The 15,898-nt window shown below is 41.7% G+C and overlaps 1 long non-coding RNA gene across 1 annotated transcript; it reads left to right on the top strand.

Annotated features, from left to right (window-relative positions):
* The first annotated feature begins 9,686 nt into the window (after positions 1-9,686).
* LOC110489587 (uncharacterized) lies at positions 9,687-13,657 on the top strand. The gene is made up of 4 exons (XR_016486496.1): positions 9,687-9,770; positions 10,647-10,716; positions 13,163-13,243; positions 13,360-13,657. It is a non-coding gene; the product is annotated as an uncharacterized LOC110489587 (long non-coding RNA).
* Positions 13,658-15,898: the final 2,241 nt, after the last annotated feature.

Raw genomic sequence — 15,898 nt, 5'->3', positions numbered from 1 at the left:
CCTTATAAGAGAAAAGTGTTTTTCTAAAGCTGTCCTCTGTTGTGTGTGGTTGTTTGACAGATGTGGATTTTTACCTCAATAGTCAGTTCTAAATGTGTTTATTTGTGGCCAAAGGCATAGATGAAAGATGTAAATAAAGACGATCCCTGTCTCTGTCATTATCATACCGTAACCAGGGTCAAGGTGCCGTGGAGTGTCAGCCAGTATGGTAGTGTTTGTGCTCATTTACATTTTTACATATGAATCATTTAACAGACACTCTTATCCAGAGCCACTTACAAGAGCAATAAGGGTTAAGTGCCTTGCTCAAGGGCACATCGACAGATTTTTCACCTAATCGGCTCGGGCCCAAAAGCTCTTAACCGCCAGGCTACCTGCTCCCCTATGGTTTACAGTTCCGTAGAGAACATGAGCTAGAACAGCATATGTGTGTATATAAAATATATGTAAAACGGTTGCACACATTGGATTCTCTCTGCTGCATTGTGTCCTTCAGAACACTCTCAGGGAGAAGAGCTAATGAAAGAGAGGGGATGGCGAGAGGCAGAGCGGGAGAGCTATATTGAAGAGAGGGTAAATCCATTTGAATTTAATCACTTACCTTCCATACATATTTGCCCATTGTAGAAATGCTCAGAATGTGACTTTTTGGGAACTGAGTGCCAGAACATTAAAGAGATAAAGGTGCTGAAAGTTAACCCATTTAACCCCACCCTTCATCGCTTAAAAAGATAAAAGGTTGAGATTGACATCATTTAAAATCTTACAAACAGGGTTGTCAAACTATTTTATAATTTCTAAAAAACGTAGTCATTTTTGGTACATTTAATGTCAATTATCTAAAAACGTGTGAACATATTTTTCCCTATTCACAGATGTAGCTTAGACTCTATTTTACATAATCTGAGGTTTCTGTGTTGTGACCTCCATTGGTTGAGACACAACAAAATCAATCAAATGTTATTTGTAACATGTGCCGAATACAACCTTACAGCGAAACGAATAACGAACAAGCCCTTATTAACCAACAATGCAGCTTTAAGAAAAATACCTAAAAATAAAATAAATAAATAAAGTAACAAGTAATTAAGAGCAAAATAACAATAGCGAGGCTATAGACAGGGGGTACCGATACAGAGTCGAGGTAATATATACAGTTATTAAAGTGACTATGCATAGAAGATAACAGAGAATAGCAGCAGTGTAAAAGAGGGGAAGGAGGAAATGCAAATAGTCTGAGTAGCCATTCGATTAGATGTTCAGGAGTCTTATGGCTTGTGGGTAGAAGCTGTTTAGAAGTGTCGTGGAAATTTCCTCTATTTACCAAATCATGAGAGCAAACCACACACAAGTCAGGATTAGTTATCAAAGTCCATCTTTAATTATATGAGCTCTATCACAACCCTGTGACTCTCAGATCAATTCAGTGTCTATCAATTAATTCTCTGAGAGCCCCTTCCACATTTCAACTTAGTTCCTTTATAGCAAAGACACACACAGGATAAGACAGCATCGGCATAATTCATCGTTCAGCTTTGTCTCCTAAAACATGTTCTTTACTCAAACTCAGAAACATAAACCAATCCTCCATATCAACAGACATATATCAAATCCATCCTATCTTGACAAGATCACAGAGACACACTGACTGGCACACAGACATTGTGGAGCCAAGAGATACACGCTTGACCTCTCCCCTCTCTCCGGCCCAAACAACTTAGTCTTGACAACAGATACTGCAACCCCGCCACAGTATTATACAAACACATTCTGATGAGAAGTAACTTACAAACATATGATGAATATAAAACATCTTACCTATGTTACCAACCAATTCTGATTATTCCCCAACAGAAGTCTCTTGGACCTTGACTTGGTGCTCCGGGACCGCTTGCCGTGCGGTAACAGAGAGAACAGTCTATGACTGGGGTGTCTGGAGTCTTTGACAATTTGTACGTCCTTCCTCTGACACCACCTGGTATAGAGGTCCTGGATGGCACTACCCTCTGTAGTGCCTTGCGGTCAGAGGCCGAGCAGTTGCCATACCAGGCAGTGATGCAACCAGTCAGTATACTCTTGATGGTGCAGCTGTAGAACCTTTTGAGGATCTGAGAACCCATGCCAAATCTTTTCAGTCCCCTGAGGGGGAATAGGTTTTGTCATGCCCTCTTCACAACTGTCTTGGTGTGCTTGGACCATGTTAGTTTGTTGGTGATGTGGACACCTAGGAACTTGAAGCTCTCAACCTGCTCCACTACAGCCCCATTGATGAGAATGGGGGCGTGCTCGGTCCTCCTTTTCCTGTAGTCCACAATCATCTCCTTTGTCTTGATCACATTGAGGGAGAGGTTGTTGTCTCAGTTCATCATATATGCATGTACATACTACCTCAATCAGCCTGACTAAGTGGTGCCTCGCTACTTTTATAGCCTCGCTACTTTTATAGCCTCGCTACTTTTATAGCCTCTCTACTGTATATAGCCTCTCTACTGTATATAGCCTCTCTACTGTATATAGCCTCGCTACTGTATATAGCCTCGCTACTGTACATAGTCTCGCTACTGTATATAGCCTCGCTACTGAATGTAGCCTCGCTACTTTTATAGCCTAGCTACTGAATGTAGCCTCGCTACTTTTATAGCCTAGCTACTGAATGTAGCCTCGCTACTTTTATAGCCTAGCTACTGTATGTAGCCTCCCTACTTTTATAGCCTAGCTACTGTATGTAGCCTCGCTACTTTTATAGCCTAGCTACTGTATGTAGCCTCGCTACTTTTATACCCTAGCTACTGGAAATAGCCTCGCTACTTTTATAGCCTAGCTACTGGAAATAGCCTAGCTACTGTATGTAGCCTCGCTACTTTTATAGCCTAGCTACTTTTATAGCCTAGCTACTGTATGTAGCCTCGCTACTTTTATAGCCTAGCTACTGTATGTAGCCTAGATACTGTATGTAGCCTCACTACTTTTATAGCCTAGCTACTGTATGTAGCCTCGCTACTTTTATAGCCTCGCTACTGTATATAGCCTGTCTTTTTACTGTTTTATTTCTTTACCTACCTATTGTTCACCTAATACCTTTTTTGCACTATTGGTTAGAGCCTGTAAGTAAGCATTTCAATGTAAGGTCTACCTACACCTGTTGTATTGGGCGCACATGACAAATAAACTTTGATTTGATTTGTCTTGGCACCACACGGCCAGGTCTCTGACCTCCTCCCTATATGCTGTCTCGTCGTTGTTGGTGATCAGGCCTACAGGATGGGTGTCATGTTTTGGCTGATAAATGTACTAAAATGGGAATAGCATTTAAATTGCTACTTTCAAATGGTATCAGAAAAATGGTTGGCTGTCCAGACATCAGAGAATGTTGACTTTAATGGTATTTTTGGATTTATTATAAAGTCAAACCTCCATAGGAAATATAGATAATAGAACCATTTAAGTTGACATTCGACGGTGGGTGGCCGTATTTGTGGTAGTAATTAGAACATAACATTTCAATGGTGTACCTGCTAAATTACAGTGGTCTGAAGGGATAGGCCCCTTCTATTCATTATATTTATGTGATTCAAATGACACACACCAAGAGCATGTTGTGTATCAACCAATTGTGGGCACAACACAAAAACTTCAGATGTGTAATAGGGTCTAAGCTACAATGTATGTGAATGTGGAAAAAATATACACTACCGTTCAAAAGTTTGGGGTCACTTAGAAATGTCCTTGTTTTTGAAAGAAAAGCTATTTATTTTGTCCATTAAAATAGCATAAAATTGATCAGAAATACAGTGTAGACATTGTTAATTTTGTAAATGACTATTGTAGCTGGAAACGGCTGATTTTTAATGGAATATCTACATAGGCGTGCAGAGGTCCATTATCAGCAACCATCACTCCTGTGTTCCAATGGCACGTTGTGTTTGCTAATCCAAGTTTATCATTTTAAAAGGCTAATTGATCATTAGAAAACCCTTTTGCAATTATTTTAGCACAGCTAAAAACTGTTGTGCTGATTTTAAAGAAGCAATTAAACTGACCTTCTTTAGACTAGTTGAGTATCTGGAGCATCAGCATTTGTGGGTTCGATTACAGGCTCAAAATGGCCAGAAACAAAGAACTTTCTTCTGAAACTCGTCAGTTTATTTTTGTTCTGAGAAATGAAGGCTATTATATATATTACATACTCATCTCATATGTATATACTGTACTCGATACCATCTACTGTATCTTGCCTATGCTGCTCTGTACCATCACTCATTCATATATCCTTATGTACATATTCTTTATCCCCTTACACTGTGTACAAGACAGTAGTTTTGGAATTGTTAGTTAGATTACTTGTTGGTTATTACTGCATTGTCGGAACTAGAAGCACAAGCATTTCGCTACACTCGCATTAACATCTGCTAACCATGTGTATGTGACAAATAAAATTTGATTTGATTTGATATTCCACGCGAGAAATTGCCAAGAAACTGAAGATCTCGTACAACGCTGTGTACTACTCCCTTCACAGAACAGCACTAACTGGTTCTAACCAGAATAGAAAGAGGAGTGGGAGGTCCCGGTGCACAACTGCGCAAGAGGACAAGTACATTAGAGAGTATAGTTTGAGAAACAGACGCCTCATAAGTCCTCAACTGGCAGCTTGATTAAATAGTACCCGCAAAACACCAGTCTCAACGTCAACAGTGTAGAGGCGACTCCGGGATGCTGGTCTTCTAAGCAGAGTTCCTCTGTCCAGTGTCTGTGTGCTTTTGCCCATCTTAATCTTTTCTTTTTATTGGCCAGTCTGATAAGGCCAGCATCCCGGAGTCGCCTCTTCACTGTTGACGTTGAGACTGGTGTTTTGCAGGTACTATTTAATAAAGCTGCCAGTTGAGGACTTGTGAGGCAAACATGTATGGAAAGTTTTGTTTAAATCAGATGGGATGCTGTCAAAAAAGTATGTATTTACCCAAGAGAGACTGGACAAATAGAGGTAGGGAATAAGGGAGAGCAGGTGGACAGATAGAAGAAGTGTGAGGTCAGAGAGGGGGAGAGAGAGAGGGAGGGGTTTGGGTAAATTATAGTTATTTCGATGGCTCTCCAGATGTTTGAAGAGATAAAAATATGTCAACCTTTCCATCTAAAGACTACACTTTTCTCTTTCCTGACTTAAAATGGCAATCACAGTTTGTAGGATATTTTCAGACTTCAAAAGTGGTGTTAAGTCGAGTTGGAGAACAAATGCTGCTGGAGGTAGTGTTGGGGGGTCAGTATGGGGGACTCTTTCCCATGGTCCAAAGAAGACACCAATGCTCCAGGGTAAGACCTTCAGATGATAACTATTCTCTCTCTCGGTCTCTCTCTCCAAGTGGATACTATAGTGACCCTGGGTGGTCTGGCTGACAGGAAGGTTTGATGACCAGACCATGGCTTCAGTAGAGACTGTACCACGCCCTCAACATGACACAACCTACCTCTGGTGTTTCTACAGGGATGCAGTCTGGCCTACCTGCTACGGCCGGTAACTATACGCACATACTAGTGTTTTCACGACACTAACATTTTACATACAATACCAGGCCAAGTATCACGATACCAAGTAGTATCGTGCCGTCCCCCGGGCGCTTGTTCCTGTTTTCTAAAACATTCTCCAAAAACCTGGCACTGAAAATCACACTTCTACTCAGTACAACACATTGAATTTAGCTTCACACTGTTCAGTGTTTAATAGAATACTGCATAGAATGGCTGATTTGCTCACATTTGCAAATGTAACTTGGCTGAAGGAATGGATGGAAGGAATATACATGCATAATGATCTGAATGTCAATGTGTCACAGTAAGGGGAAAACACTGCATTAAACCTTGTTAACTCTTCAGTTAACAGAGACACACACTCCGTCTCCCTCACTCTCATAAACACACACCACTCTCTCTCCCACAAACACACTACTCCCAACTTTTAAAACGTTAGGCACCAAACAGAATTTAAGACGCACCAGAAATACATAGATTTTTGAAATGGTTCAGGCTTCCATTAGGCCTATATGAATCCTACCTATACGAATCCTACCTATATTTAATCCTACCTATACGAATCCTACCTATATTTAATCCTACCTATATTTAATCCTACCTATACGAATCCTACCTATATTTAATCCTACCTATATGAATCCGACCTATATGAATCCTACCTATGTGAATCCTACCTATATGAATCCTACCTATATGAATCCTACCTATATGAATCCTACCTATATGAATCCGGCCTATATGAATCCTACCTATATGAATCCTACCTATCCGAATCCGACCTTTATGAATCCTACCTATATGAATCCGACCTATATGAATCCTACCTATATGAATCCTACCTATATGAATCACAACTCATGAGTAGCAGACCCTTTTCTTTCATTCCTGAGCCAATCAGATGTGCCTAAACCTACTGTTAAGTTACTAGGTTGTTTGCTAGCTAGGTAACATGACTGAACAATGTTTGTTATTGTTATCAAACCAATCATTTGCGACCCGGATTAGTTTAAAACGGCCGTGACATTTGTGAAATAATATATAATGCGCGCGAGTCCCGATAGAAAGAAAAAAAGTAATCTCCGGTAAAATGGGTCATATGTTTTTACCCGTTTTAGAGACGACACGTTTTCTTTGCTGTAAATCTGCAAGCATGCCTGTCGCCAAGCGGTGCTCCATTTTACCTCTGACATCCAGAAGCTGCATAACAGTGAACTTTCAAAGTTCGTTCAGACTTGTCTGTGCTCTTGGTTATAACAGGCAATGCAATGATACAATGTAGGCTGTCAATATTGCTCGCTACTTCAATGTAACAAATGTACAAATGTACAAATCTAACAACAGAAAACTTAGCAGGGGCTGGGTCTGCATCTCCGCTCGCCATCACGGCTAAAATATATATTTTATAAACTGATGGAGAAATAGAAGCGCGTAAAGAGCGGACAGAGAAAAGCACGTGAGTCAGGGGCGGGCTGGTCGGGGAAGCGGCTGGCTGATTACGGATGACACATGAAATGCGCATGAAAGTGAATAGTATTGGACCAGGGCATACAAGAGACTAGTGGCTGTTGCTTAAATTCGAGTGAATTTGTAAACACAACTGACTTTAAAATATTTTATAACAGGTTCTTTAGATTGGTCGGGCTGAAAAATTCTGTAGTATCATATGAAACGGTACTACAGTCGTGGTCAAAAGTTTTGAGAATGACACAAATATTATTTTTCACAAAGTCTGCTGCTTCAGTGTCTTTAGATATTTTTGTCAGATGTTACTATGGGAATACTGAAGTATAATTACAAGCATTTCATAAGTGTCAAAGGCTTTTGACAATTACCTGAAGTTGATGCAAAAGTCTATTTGCTTTTCAAGACCTCTGCAATCCACCCTGGCATGCTGTCAATTAACTTCTGGGCCACATCCTGACTGATGTTAGCCCATTCTTGCATAATCAACGCTTGGAGTTTGTCAGAATGTGGGTTTTTGTTTGTCCACACACCTCTTGAGGATTGACCACAAGTTCTCAATGGGAAAAAGGTCTGGGGAGTTTCCTTGCCATGGACCCAAAATTTCAATGTTTTGTTCCCCGAGCCACTTAGTTATCACTTTTGCCTTATGGCAAGATGCTCCATCATGCTGGAAAAGGCATTGTTCATCACCAAACTGTTCCTGGATGGTTGGGAGAAGTTGCTTTCAGAGGATGTGTTGGTACCATTCTTTATTCATGGCTGTGTTCTTAGGCAAAATTGTGAGTGAGCCCAATCCCTTGGCTGAGAAGCAACCCCACACATGAATGGTCTCAGGATGCTTTACTGTTGGCATGACACAGGACTGATGGTAGCGATCAACTTTTCTTCTCCGGACAAGCTTTTTTCCGGATGCCCCAAACAATCGGAAAGGGGATTCATCAGAGAAAATTACTTTACCCCAGTCCTCAGCAGTCCAATCCCTGTACCTTTTGCAAGTGGCTTCTTTGCTGCCCTTCTTGACACCAGGCATCCTCCAAAAGTCTTCGCCTCACTGTGCGTGCAGATGCACTCACACCTGCCTGCAGCCATTCCTGAGCAAGCTCTGTACTGGTGGTGCCCCGATACCGCAGCTGAATCAACTTTAGGAGACGGTCCTCGTGCTTGCTGGACTTTCTTGGGCGCCCTGAAGCCTTCTTCACAACAATTGAACCGCTCTCCTTTGAAGTTCTTGATGATCCGATAAATGGTTGATTTAGGTGCAATCTTACTGGCAGCAATATCCTTGCCTGTGAAGCCCTTTTTGTGCAAAGCAATGATGACGGCACGTGTTTCCTTGCAGGTAACCATGGTTGACAGAGGAAGAACAATGATTCCAAGCACCACCCTCCTTTTGAAGCTTCCAGTCTGTTATTCAAACTCAATCAGCATGACAGAGTGATCTCCAGCCTTGTCCTCGTTAACACTCACACCTGTGTTAACAAGAGAATCACTGACATGATGTCATCTGGTCATTTTGTGGCAGGGCTGAAATGCAGTGGAAATGTTTTTTAGGGATTCAGTTAATTTGCATGGCAAAGAGGGACTTTGCAATTAATTGCATCTGATCACTCTTTATAACATTCTGGAGTATATGCAAATTGCCATCATACAAACTGAGGCAGCAGACTTTGTGAAAATGTATATTTGTGTCATTCTCAACTTTTGGCCACGACTGTACAGTATTCTAATGTTGGTATCATAAGTATCATGCCGTTTTGGTACCGTGATATTACCGTGGTACTGACATGCCATGATGCAACACACATGCACCCAGTCAAGTCTTCAAAACACTTTAGTTACAAATGTTAGTGTAAGGGTCCTTGACAAGGTTGTGTTCACCTCTGTGTTAAACCCCATACGTTCAGTCTGTCAGTCAGTTCATTACATCCGTACTGCGGTGACAAACGAGCTTGATTAAGTGTGTCTGTGTTTGTGTGTGACTCATAGGAGTTAGATTAATTGGAGGTGTTGAGGTATGAAGCAGCAAATGACAAGATGTCTTTGGCATAATGACAAACAACAAAGAGTGAGAAGGGGGGGGGGTGAAAGAGGGGGAGGGAAGAGAGGCGAGAAAGAGAGAGGGAGGGAGGGAGAAACTGGGGTATGTGGGTGGTAATATTGCTAGAGCAAAAACTTTAATTCAAAATAACTGTGCTCAGGCTCCTTGTAAACTCATTCACCTGAGAAGAGGGAGGGAGTGAAGGATTGATTTGGAGACCAGGTAAAATCATTTGAGATACAAATTAAACACCCTCACCGCAAATTATTTACGATAATAGGTAATAGATGTCTGCGCGTGTGTGTATGTGTGTGTATGTGTGTGTGTGTGTGTGTGTGTGTGTGTGTGTGTGTGTGCGTGCACGCGTGTGCTTCCAGCTGTCAGAATTAGACGCTCAGCCATGTTTGTCGAACATCAATTTTCTAAATTGTTCCAAATGTTAAATTTCTAAGTGTTTAAGGTTCTGTTCAGGCATTAACTCCGAATGGTTAAGGTTTGGGATAGTCTTAAAACAAAAATCTCAAAAACAACTTTCTATCGCTAGATTCAACATGCAACCTTTGGCGTGGCTGGCGCGATGCGGCAGGGTTTCTAAAACAACCCGGGTGTAATATACGTCTGGCCACTGGTTGGTTTTGTGGCGCCCGTCTGATTTTGCATAGGGAACTGTAAACAGGAAGAGGCGCATATTGATTCGCCCAGCAGCAGTCACTGAGCTAGCAAGCTAAAGTTTTAGCTAGTGAGTCACATACATTTACATTCAGCCTGTTAAATGTTTCAGTCCGATTGGCCTTATCTTACTATATAAGCATGGCTTAACATAGTTTGATAGCTAACATGCTAGCTAGCTAATGCTAACAACACCAGCTAATCTCCTATGTGGATGCCTCCATCTTTGTAGCTAACGTTAGCTAGATAATTAAAGTAGCTGGTTAATGTGGTGCACAGCAGGCTACAATACTGTTATAGTATTACTGAATGACAACACTATAGCTTTGTCATTACTAGTTGGCAAGTTGGTTGATTATGTGATACAGTAGGCTACAGTACAACATTACTAAACGATAACAACGTAGCCTTGTCACTAGATACTAGTTGGTTGATTATGTGATACAGTAGGCTACAGTACAACATTACTAAACGATAACAACGCAGCCTTGTCACTAGATACTAGTTGGTTGATGTGATGGGGTACAGTAGGCTACAGTACAACAACAGTAATCTTCCTACTGTTCTGTTATTCGTTTGGTCTGGAAATGGTTAAATTAGCTAATATTATAGAGATCACACATTCATGCAGCTGTGGTGTTGTCACATTGTCTTTATCCATACCATAACTGCTGCTATGGATACGCCTGTTACTTGAGAATGCTGCCCTCTTTGCCAGGTCTCCCTTGAAAAAAATAGCTTATATTACCAGGTCAAAAATAACATAACGGTTGTGTGCACTCTCACTGGATAGAATTCTATGGTTCAGTGGCAGATTTCGAAAAAAAGAAAATGGACATATACAGTATATCATCAGCAATTCTCAATCAGAAGAGATAAACCGCTAACCCAAAATTGAATTTCATAAATGTGCGCACTAATAATTGTTAATTTTCCAATTCTCTAGGCCCGATCCATTCCCAAACTTGAAGCCCTCTGTCCCCAGCAGGAAAAACAGGAAAAAGTGTTGGCTTAAGGTACAACATCCTATTGAGGACATTTTAAGATAAATGAAGTTCGTATTTAGATGTAGAGTTAATGAATAGAAGCATATACAAGCAATCAATGAAATGTATTGTATACAGTCATATGGAAACGTTTGGGCACCCCTCTGAGACTGCATAATAATTTACTCTGTCGTCACAGAAAATGATCACAGTGGCATGCCATTCATTTTCTAATAAAAGCTGAGTACTGGGGTATTGTCCAGACAAAGATTTTTAGTGTGGGCAATATTAAGTTGTATGAAATTAAATCAGATGTGAAAAATAGGCTATGCAAAAATGTGGGCACCCTTGTCATTCTGTTGATTTGAATACCTGTAACTACTTAGCACAGATTATTTGGAACACACAATTGGTTTGGTGAGCTCATTAAGCCTGGAACTTCATAGACAAGTGCATCCAATCATGAGAAAAGGTATTGAAGGTGGCCAATTGCAAGTTGTTGTTCTCTTTGACTCTCCTCTGAAGAGTGTCAACATGGGGGCCTCAAAACAACTCTCAAATGACCTGAAAACATAGATTGTTCAACATTATGGTTTAGAGGAAGGCTACAAAAAGCTATCGAAGAGAATAAAGCTGTCAGTGTCCACTGTGAGGAACATAGTGAGGAAATGGAAGACCACAGGCACAGTTCTTGTTAAGGCCAGAAGTGGCAGGCCCTGCATCGTTCAACAATTCAGCGCACTTTGCACAAGGAGAAGCTGTATGGGAGAGTGATGCGGAAGAAGCATTTTCTGCACACAAACAGAGTCGCGTGAGGTATGCAAACGCACATTTGGACAAGCCAGCTTCATTTTGGAATAAGGTGCTGTGGACTGATGAAACAAAGATTGAGTTATTTGGTCATAACAAGGGATGTTATGCATGGCGGCAAAATAACACAGCGTTCCAAGAAAAACACTTGCTACCCACAGTCAAATTTGGTGGAGGTTCCATCATGCTGTGGGGCTGTGTGGCCAGTGCTGGTACTGGGAATCTTGTTAAAGTTGAGGGTTGCATGGATTCCACTCAATATCAGCAGATTCTTGGGAATAATGTTGAACAATCAGTCACAAAGTTACGCCGGGGCTGGATATTTCAACAAGACAACGACCCAAAACACTGCTCAAAATCTACCTGGGCATTTATGCAGAGGAACGAGTACAATGTTCTGGAATGGCCATCCCAGTCCCCAGACCTGAATATCATTGAGAATCTGTGGGATGATTTGAAGCGGGCTGTCCATGCTCGGAAACCATCAAACCTAACTGAACTGGAGATGTTTTGTAAGGAGAAATGGTCCAAAATACCTTCATCCAGAATCCAGACACTCATTAGAGGCTATGGGAAGTGTCTAGAGGCTGTTATTTTAGCAAAAGGAGGCTCTACTAAATATTGATGTGATTTTTCTATTGGGGTGCCCACATTTATGCACCTGTCTAATTTTGTTTTGATGCATATTGCACATTTTCTGTTAATCCAATAAACCTCATTTCACTACTGAAATAGAGAGTAGAGAGAGACAAGATCAAACAGTAGGTCCGGTAGAGAGAGACAGGATCAAATAGTAGGTCCGGTAGAGAGAGACAGGATCAAACCGTAGGTCCGGTAGAGAGAGACAAGATCAAACAGTAGGTCCGGTAGAGAGAGACAGGATCAAATAGTAGGTCCGGTAGAGAGAGACAGGATCAAACCGTAGGTCCGGTAGAGAAAGACAGGATCAAACCGTAGGTCCGGTAGAGAGAGACAGGATCAAACCGTAGGTCCGGTAGAGAGAGACAGGATCAAACCGTAGGTCCGGTAGAGAGAGACAGGATCAAATAGTAGGTCCGGTAGAGAGAGACAAGATCAAACAGTAGGTCCGGTAGAGAGAGACAGGATCAAACCGTAGGTCCGGTAGAGAGAGACAGGATCAAACCGTAGGTCCGGTAGAGAGAGACAAGATCAAACAGTAGGTCCGGTAGAGAGAGACAAGATCAAACCGTAGGTCCGGTAGAGAGAGACAGGATCAAACCGTAGGTCCGGTAGAGAGCGACGGGATCAAACCGTAGGTCCGGTAGAGAGAGACAGGTTCAAACAGCGGGTTCATTTGTGTAGACTAAGTCCTAGAGGTTTTGTAACGTCACATGATTTGGCGTACTTGTCAATCCAGATCTGAATATTTTATATCCTTTTTACTGTACACAGTTTTTTTTCCCCCCAAAGAGAATCACTGAATGTCCTACTACGAGGATGTGGTCAGGTTGACTCAGGTCTGAGTCACAATAACACAGATCACACACACCACAGATTGCGAGGGGAAGTACAATGAGCAGTAGGGAAAATCAAGTCTGCTGCGTGGTTGCCACACACACACACTTTAATTTAGGTTTGTGTATAGTCAAGGTTTTGTCATCTGCCAACCTGCTTTAAGATCTGCCAACCTGCTCGTGGGTGACAGGTAACCGTGTTTCCACCGTCTGGAGTGGCACGCTGGAACTTCCAGAGGCTTGAAGACCTGAAGCCATGTGATGTGGTCCAGGTAATTATCACACACACGTATACTCACTCACTCACTCACTCACTCGGTTTTGTTGTATAATTATTTTCACTTAAAAAATGTTTACCTTTCTTTTTTAAATCTGACACCCCTATTAGCTCAACCACAGTCCTCACAGCTGCATTCATCAGCCCCTGCACCTGCTACACCGGCTGTGACAGGTGATTATCACATACATGTATACACACATGCATACTCTCCCTCACTTGGGGCTCTATTCAATCACATCCACTTTAGCTGACATCCACATAGCGGTTGTTTTGATGGTGTCTGAGGTGGAACTGTGTTAGAGCTGTCATTCACAAGCTGCTCCCTGGCATTATACTTAAAGCGGACATTGCCATTGGCTGCACGGAGTCGCATTAACAGAAAACTCATGCAGCCCTGTTTACAAGTTTGAACACTGGAATGTGAGATGTAATCTACACCTTGAGTAGTCTGATAGAAATCATCATTATTTAATTGAATTATTTTTTAATTTGAGCATCAATATGTCTGTATAGCCTAAACTTTCTCGTTTTGAATTTGTAACACAGGTAGGATGGGTGCAGCTGCTCACCGATTTGACAGTTCCGACGCAGTTACACCTCAGCTATGCGGGTGTCGGCTTTCAGGCGGTTAACTCTTGATCTGATTGAATCTAGGCCTTGCTCTTTTAGATCTGCCACCCCCAGCAGTTCATATGCAGTCACAGCAGTCCTCTGCTGTGGTATTTAATTTACCGGCTGCACCAGTTCGTTCCTACTATACTGGCCGTGAAGGGAGAAACCACTGAGGAAAACCCAGATGGATACAGGTCATTCATAATTATATTGCATACGCTCACTCACTCACACCAACAGATGTGCACACAAACATGTTGTTGACCTGTATAGTTACTGTCACTTGTGCATCTCTCTTTCAGATCGGCCATGCTCTCCACCACTGCCCGACAGCCTCACCCAGAAGTCCATACATGGGGCCTATCAAGACTGACAAAGCAGAGATGGGTGGCTGACAAGGAAACATAAAACATGCACACACACACTCTCTCTCTGTGTCTGTCTCCCACACACACACACACATATTATCCCCAATATAAATAAATTGTAATAACTTGTTTATTTTATGAATCTTCCATTTTATTGTAGGATTGGAGATATCTACTGTATGCCTACATTTCCATTATCAATATCTACATAATTACTCTAAATATCTACCAAATCAAAGTGATATTGATAATATTGTAAAACAGTATTGCTTAATGTGTACAGTTTGAGGAAATTCTGCTCTTTTTGAGTTGAAAAACATATCTCATTCTTGGTACCATTTAGGACCAAAACATTACCTCATCCAATGGCCTATATCCATTGTCAATTTCTAGATACTCCCATAAAAAAGTGACTGGCACACAGACATTGTGGAGCCAACTAACTGGTTCCTCATTAATCACACCATCCCTTCACATGGTTTAGGAATAGTTACAGACACATTCACAGATAAGACTAACCCGACCTCTCCCCTCTCTGGGCCCAAGTAACTTTCCCTACATAAACATGCTAATGAAAATGAATAAAACATCTTATTAATAAATGTTACCTAAAGAATTCTGATTCTGCTACCACAGCAATCTACACATAATACCCTATAATGACAAAGCAAAAACATGTTTTCAGAAATTGTTGCAAATTTATTACAAATAAAAAAAACAAAAATATATTATTTACAAAAGTATTCAGACCCTTTGCTATGAAACTTGAAATTGAGCTCAGGTGCATCCAGTTTCCATTGATTATCCTTGATGTTTCTACAACTTGATTGGAGTCCACCTGTGGTAAATTCAATTCATTGGACATGATTTGGAAAGGCACACACATTTTATATAAGGTCCCACAGTTGAGAGAGTGCATGTCAGCAAAACCAAGCCATGAGTTCGAAGGAATGGTCCGTAGAGCTCCGAGACAGGATGGTGTCGAGGTTACACATCTGGGGAAGGGTACCAAAACATGTATGCAGCATTTAAGATCCCCAGAACACAGTGGCCTCCATCATTCTTAAATGAAAGACGTTTGTAACCACCTATACTCTTCCTAGAGCTGGCCGCCCAGCCAATCTGAGCAATCGGGGGAAAAGGGCCATGGTCACACAGCTCTAGAGTTCCTCTGTGGAGATGGGAGAACCTTCCAGAAGGGCAACCATCTCTGCAGCACTCCATCAATCAGGCCTTTATGGTAGAGTGGCCAGATGGAAGCCACTCCTCAGTAAAAGGCACGACAGCCCACTTGGAGTTTGCCAAAAGGCACCTAAAGACTCTCAGACCATTAGAAATAAGATTCTCTGATCTGATGAAACAAAGATTGAAGTCTTTGGCCTGAATGCCAACTGCCACATCTGGAGGAAACCTGGCACGACGGTGAAGCATGGTGGTGGTAGCTGTGGGGATGTTTTTCAGCAGCAGGGACTGGGAGACTAGTCAGGATGGAGGAAAAGATGAATGGAGCAAAGCACAGAGAGATCCTTGATGAAGTCCTGAGTGCTCTGGATCCAGTTCTCAGACTGGGGCAAAGGTTCAACTTCAAACAGGACAACGACCCTAAGGACACAGCCAAGACAACGCAGGAGAGGCTTCGGGATAGATCTCTGAATGTCCTTGAGTGG

The sequence above is a fragment of the Oncorhynchus mykiss genome, chromosome 15 (assembly GCF_057628025.1).
Source record: "Oncorhynchus mykiss isolate SJ-2025 chromosome 15, ASM5762802v1, whole genome shotgun sequence".
Taxonomy (NCBI): Eukaryota; Metazoa; Chordata; class Actinopteri; order Salmoniformes; family Salmonidae; genus Oncorhynchus; species Oncorhynchus mykiss.
The sequence above is the reverse complement of the archived record's forward strand: the minus strand, read 5'-3'. Positions and strand labels throughout refer to the sequence as shown.